Raw genomic sequence first — 7,276 nt, 5'->3', positions numbered from 1 at the left:
CCTATGATATACTTCTGCAATCCCCCTCAATTCATTCAAATTTTGTGCAATCAAATCTTAAATTGAGGGGGGGTTTGGCAAATGAGGGTTTGGTTGTTGCAATTGTGGTTGGTCAGTGTTTTCATTGTTATCCCCCATTTTTATCCTAATTGAATGTAAACAATTAAATTTAGTTAACAAATTTAAACAATTAGGTATTTGATTTTAAAAAAACCTAGTTTTCATGAAAAAAAACCATATTTTCAATGAAAAATCAAATAAACATTCACAAAAAATACAAAAAATGATTCAAAATGACAAAATTCTTACCTCTAAATCTATTTTTTTTAGCAATTTTTGGTCACAAAACCGGATATCGAATGGAGCAGATATTGGATTTTGACCAATTCACGCGACCCGTGAGTTAAAAATGACTCACGGGACTGTCACTGTCGAAATATAAAAGTCTCAGAAAATCGGATATCCAATTTCAACACTTAAATTATATTTAAATAACATATATAATATAATAATATATTATATAATACATATTGTATTCTATTATATATATTATAATATAATATAATATTATATTATATTATATTATATTATATTATATTATATTATATTATATTATATGATATGATATTATATTATATTATATTATATTATATATTATATATTATATTTTATTATATTATATTATATTATATATTGATGTCATGGAAATGGGGACAAGGCAACAACAAAGTTCAATGTTAATAAGTTAGTTTCAACCATAAAAACAAATCAAAGAACTAAAAACCATTCCAAACATATCAAAAGAGATTTCAAAAAGCATGAAAGAAGTTTAACAAAATAAAAGAAAGGAGAAGAGATTCCCTAAGATGCTTCCATGATGCCTTTCGATGCTTCTCCCTTGTTTCTCCCCTCTCCAAGTCCCAAATGAGTGTAGCTCTTAGCTTTTAGCACTAGCCATAGATGCCATATGGAGATTCAAGATGGTTGAATATGATAAGCAAATGATATGCAAGTGTAGATAGTGATGCTATGAAAAAGCTCTATGCTAATACCAGTATAACAACAATACTCTAATGCTTCTTCCTTGTTTGAGGAGAAGGGTTCTATTTATAGAAGAAATGGGGAAATGAAGGGTTAAAATTGAGTAATCTTAACAAGGGTTAGGATTGAAAGATATTCAATCCATGTGAGACTTTCAACCCAATCCCATGTTGAAAAGTGTCACCATGAGGAGGCTTGAGAGGAGAGATAAGGAGCATTAAATGCTTGAGGGGACATGATGGTTACCCTAGTCAAAGAAATAAATGCTTTGAAGAGACACACGTGGGTTACGTGAAGGTTAAGTTAGGGGTCAAAGTCATTAACCATGGGTGCAAGTGGAATTAACCATTAATGGTCATGTAAGAGCCATAAGTGGTTTGGAAGACTTTAGAGGTTAATTTGTTGAACACACAAATCATTAATTACTTTTCAAAGACTTTGGAGTCTTTGAGAAGTGACTCCAGTTTGCTTAGAAATGTGACAATATTTAGGGGATGGATTAGGTTAATTAGGAAAGGTTTAGAAGAATCTAGAAGGGGTTTAGGCATGCAAGTGGATTTTGTAGGAAAATGCAAGTGGGAGGAATTTTGGTATTTTCAATTAAAATAAAATCATTTATTTCAATTAAATGGTGTAATTTGCATTTGGATAAATATTCAAATAAATATTAATTTATTTAAATGAGAAAAAGGAAGATAAAGCATTAAAATACTTGAAGACTTTGAGGGAAACCATTAAAGGCTTGAAGACTTTAAGGGAAGCAATTAAAGTCTTAAGAAGACTATAGAAGGAAGCCATCAAGTTTGAAGACTTTAAAGCCATTAAGTTTGAAGACTTTAAGGGAAACCATTAAAGGTTTGAGAAGACTCTAGAAGGAAGCCATTAAGTTTGAAGACTTTAAGGGAAACCATTAAAGGTTTGAGAAGACTCTAGAAGGAAGCCATTAAGTTTGAAGACTTTAAGGGAAACCATTAAAGGTTTCAAGTGGGTGAGGATAAATAGGATTTTAAATAAATAATTTATTTAAAATAGTTGTACAACTTGCATTTGTAGGAAAATACAAGTGGGTGGAGGATAAATGTGATTTAAATAAATAATTTATTTAAAATAGTTGTGCAACTTGCATTTGTAGGAAAATGCAAGTGGGTGGAGGATAAATATGATTTAAATAAATGTGAGAGGTGGGAATTTGGGGGATTTAAATAAATATTAATTTATTTAAATGTGAGAAGATTTAATTAAATAAATATGATTTATTTATTTAATTAATGGTCTGAATTTGGTTAAGTGAATTAAATCAAATAAATTGAATAATTTATTTAATTAATAGGAGAAGAGGGTTAAGATGAATTAATTAAATATATTAATTTAATTAATTATTGATTGATGGTTAAATAATCAAATAAATATTAAATATTCACTTAATTAAGTGGATAGATTTATGTGACTACATATATAATATAATTTTGTATTATATTATATATAATATAATACAATATTATATTATATATAATATAATATAATATAATATAATATAATATTATATTATATAATATATAATATAATATTATATTATATTATATAATATATAATATTATATTGTATTATATTATATAATATAATATTGTATTATATTATATATAATATAATATTATATTATATTATAATATATAATATAATACAATATTATATAATATATAATATAATACAATATTATATAATATAATATAATATTATATTATATAATATAATATTATATTATATAATATAATATTATATTATATTATATTATATTATATTATATATTGTATTATATAATACGTAACATATAATCTATTTTTTAAATTAAAATTACAAATAAAAATCGGATATCAGATAAAATCCGATATCCGATTTGCATAGGTAATTACCAAGCCAAGGTGTACTGACACCCAAGCCAAGCAAAAGGTCAACATGGATTTTCGCATTTTTAGGCGAGTGAGGAAGGCTATTTTTTTCACATCGCCACTTTTTGGCCCCCCTTGATCCTGCACTAACCCGATACTTAACAGTATACTATTTGAAAGAACCAAAAAAGAGCTTCTATGAACCAAAGTTTGTGTAATTGCTACAAAAAAACATAGAGAGGAGCTCCACAAAATGGATGGCACCAAATTAAAATCTATATTTTCTTTTGCAGTATGAATTTATGTAGTTGCACCCATGTGAGAAATCTCTACAAGTAAATTGTTGCTATTGCACTCACCTTCAAAATCAACCTTTGCCATTTTGTTTATTGTTTTCAATTAAGTGAAAAGCAGGTTTTAAAGGGGCCCCGAAACCCTTTTACAGAAAGATAATCAAAAGATATGACATTAAAGACCAGCTAGATAGAGCATAACACAAAAAAGAGACAACTGGCAAAGACAAAAAGCTAGCAAGAAGCCAAAAGAGGCAAAGGGATAGCACAGAAAAAACTAAGGGACAACCATGAGCAATAGACCCTAAGAAAGGTTTATGATAAGCTCCTTTGCTTCTTGCTCCAGCTGGACCATAGAGGTAGCAATGCTCTGCAGTTCCTCCAGCTCCTTGGCATGTTGGGTCATCTTCCTAGTACATGCTCGAGTTCTTTTATCGTGACCAGTAGTCCCCCCTTCAAGATTTGGAATCTTATCCTCAGTAGTATCAGTTATGTTTTTTCTTGATGGATTTGTTCCAGTTTGCTAATCATCACACTGAAGTTGTCGGTAGAGGCTTTCAAAATTTTTTGGCTTTGTTCTCTAATTTTTTTCAGGGTGTTCTCATGATTGAGTACCTGCTTCTCTAGATCATTGAATCTATCCTCCACAGCCTTAAATTGAGAACCATATATGCTAGTGATAGCCATTTTGTTAACTCTTACTTTCAATCTAAATTCAGAATTGTATGATCAGTTGACACCAATAGCATAAAGGTGTAGTGGATGAACATATCTTTATCAAGCATAGAACAAGGTGTTTATTTTTTGTCAAATCGTAATGTAGAATGTATAGTTCTTTGGCAAATATACCCAATAATTGTGTACCAACCTCATCAAATGCATTAGCCCAAAGGTTACTTGTTCCATCTTGTAGTTTCATCTGCAAGAGGTATTTATAATTACATTCAAGGACTTGTGTTTGAAACTTGGGTCATATCCATGAATTATCAAATAATTAAGTTCATTTCTTTTTACATTCTTTACCATTGAATTGTAATGGACAAGTTGTATAGTAATAAAGATCCATCCTTTATGAATCTGAGTACACTTGTAATAGTGGTTTCAATAATTTCTGGTGCAACACTCATGCATTCAAGGATGGATGCAATTGTCATTCTATTGTATTGGTTATTAATATGAAGACCAGCTACGGAGTGTGGATGAAGATATGCTGGTATTTCTCCTCTCAATATAAGAGGCTCTACTTCAAGAATGCAAGGGTTAATATCTATAGTTGTTGCAGCTATGATATTGATAATCTTTCCATTGAAATACCCTACTCGAGCATTCTAGACAACAAGGATGACAAAGGTTCCATATTTGTGCATATTCTTCAAGTGGTGACCTAAATGTTTTAATGTTGTTTCCCATAGGTTAACATCAATTGTGAAAGTTGACATATCATTTACTTTGACTATTCTCTTTTTTATGCCAGTCCCATCCTTTCTACAAATAACTATAATGTCCACAATGTTGACTATAATGCTAATAAAATCAACCAGAGTATTGTTGCTGCAATTTATAACTTCATTAATAGGGGTGAAAAGAGATTTTTTCTCTAATTCAGCAACATCAGAAGCACAACCCTTCAAAACTAAAGTTTCAGTCAAAAAAATCTCAAGATGGTTGTTCAGCTTATTATATATTGTATTTGCTTATTTTACGAAACCTTTGGAAATAACATAATAGGCTCCTTTTTCAACTTGGTGATAATGAAATTCTGTTGTTTCATGAAAGAAAGTGACTCTAACTTCACACCCCTCATCATCTATAATATCAAAACTAAAGACTTTCCCATTGCATTTTAATGAACTATATTGGTGCATTTTCCTTTTATTTGTTACTCGTCCATTTATTTTGATAACGGTTCAAGTTTTTTATGGGACTTATATTATCAGAGGCATTGTTTTGTGAAGATGGAAAATTAGTTCCAAATTTAAGAGCAAGTTTAGAGGGAGGGGGTGTTTCTCATCCCAACATTTGTTGTTCTTGTTCTTTAAAGAGATATCTAGGTTTTCCAAGCAAGGCACATTTTGTGATTTTCACTTCTAGACTAAATATAATTATAGTCCTATAAAAGGAACAAAGGGAATTATTCAATTCTATAAATGTTATTTTAAATCAGCATGAAAACAACTAAAGACAAAGGAAGACAACATATTACATGTCCTACCTTGTGTTCCAAACATATCTACAAGCATAATTTGTCAACAAGACAATGAAGCCTATATTCAAAGTCTTTGTATGCAATAGATCAGTATACTTGGGTAGTAAGATGGCCAATTGCATATGCGTTCCATTAGACAAGACAATTTGGTATCTATCATTCTCATTTCGATCTCATGTCACTTTCTCATATGACAAAAGTTGGAGCAGTGTTAAAGGGACATCATCTCCAGCTTTGATAGATAGGATTGCATATTGTGTAAGCTCAAACTATTAGTCAAGTCTGTACAAGGATAGCACATCAAACCTTAATATGTATGCCCATAAATTTTAGTCCATATGGAAGAACTCAGGCAACTTTATGTATTTTTAAAACACATCTATACATGTCCATCCCTTTCTATACAAACATGTTTTTTTACTATATGGACAAAATATATCTTGATGCATTGAAATATGCAAATCTTCAGAGCCATTCCAAGGAAAGAATGTATAAATACCAAACAAAATAAAAATATTCCTAACCTCAAATTTGTAAGGGCACACAATGTATTAGCTTACCAAACTTTCAGGAAGGGGCTATTGTGAGGCACCAATAGAGCTTCTCGGTGATGACATAGCTATTAAAACACTTTTGAATTCAAGGAAGGGATTTTGTTCAACACCATACAATGTGCAGAAGACAATAAGAAGTATATAAAAATAGTTTAAATATCAAACTCAAAAAAAAAACTAACAAAAAAATTGCAACATTCAAAATAAGCATTCATATATATTGACATTAATGTAGACATACACACACATTTTTAACAAAATCAAAACACATAGCATATATACATATTCTTCTCCTAATCATCTTTACATCAGAAAATGGTTTGTCTATGTATGCACATGACATATATGTGTGTATACATTGTGTTTATGTACGCATATATATATATATATGTGTGTCTGTGTGTATACATATACATATACATCCATATATATATCTATATATATATATATATATATATATATATATATATATATATATATATATATATATATACATACATACATACATACATACATACATACATACATACATATATATATGTATGTATATATAAATATATGTATACATATACATACATATATACATACATACATACATACATACATACATACATACATACATACATACAGGAATATGCATATATATGTCTAAGTATATGTAATTTCAACCATGGTTTTTATCATACTATAAGGTTCACTTCACCTATAGAGGCAAATAACAGGTCTGATATTGATCTACCCCAATCAAATCTCTTTGCATACTGTGCATTTTCACATGCTTTTTTAATTCCTTCAATGATGTTGTAACAATGATGAACATCTCTTTCATTGCTTTCACAAAATTGAAGAAAATAGACACCCCTATTTTCATTATTGTTGCTACAACTAAAATATTTATAAACAAAATTAACTACACTTGACTAATCAAAATATTCCCTCAAAAAGTGTAAAAAACTGAATTGCAAAGGAACTTGTGGTTGCAGATTTAGAATATTTAATGTGTAAATTCATTTCAAAGAACTTACGTGCATGCACACCATCATTGACAAGAAATTTAAATTCTTACATATACATGCATACACAAGTACACGTTGAAACTATATATATACATATATACATATAGAAACATGTAAAAATGTATGTAGACATACATATGCTTATATATTTAAATAATATCTAAGAATTTATTAAAGCTTCTCAAATTTCTTCTAAAACATATTACATGAGATGATATAAATACACTAAAAGCTGTCAGAAATGATTTTGCCCCTAACATGTTTGGAAATATGATCAACT

Source organism: Cryptomeria japonica, chromosome 7 (genome assembly GCF_030272615.1).
Source record: "Cryptomeria japonica chromosome 7, Sugi_1.0, whole genome shotgun sequence".
In the NCBI taxonomy this organism is placed as follows: Eukaryota; Viridiplantae; Streptophyta; class Pinopsida; order Cupressales; family Cupressaceae; genus Cryptomeria; species Cryptomeria japonica.
The sequence above is the reverse complement of the archived record's forward strand: the minus strand, read 5'-3'. Positions refer to the sequence as shown.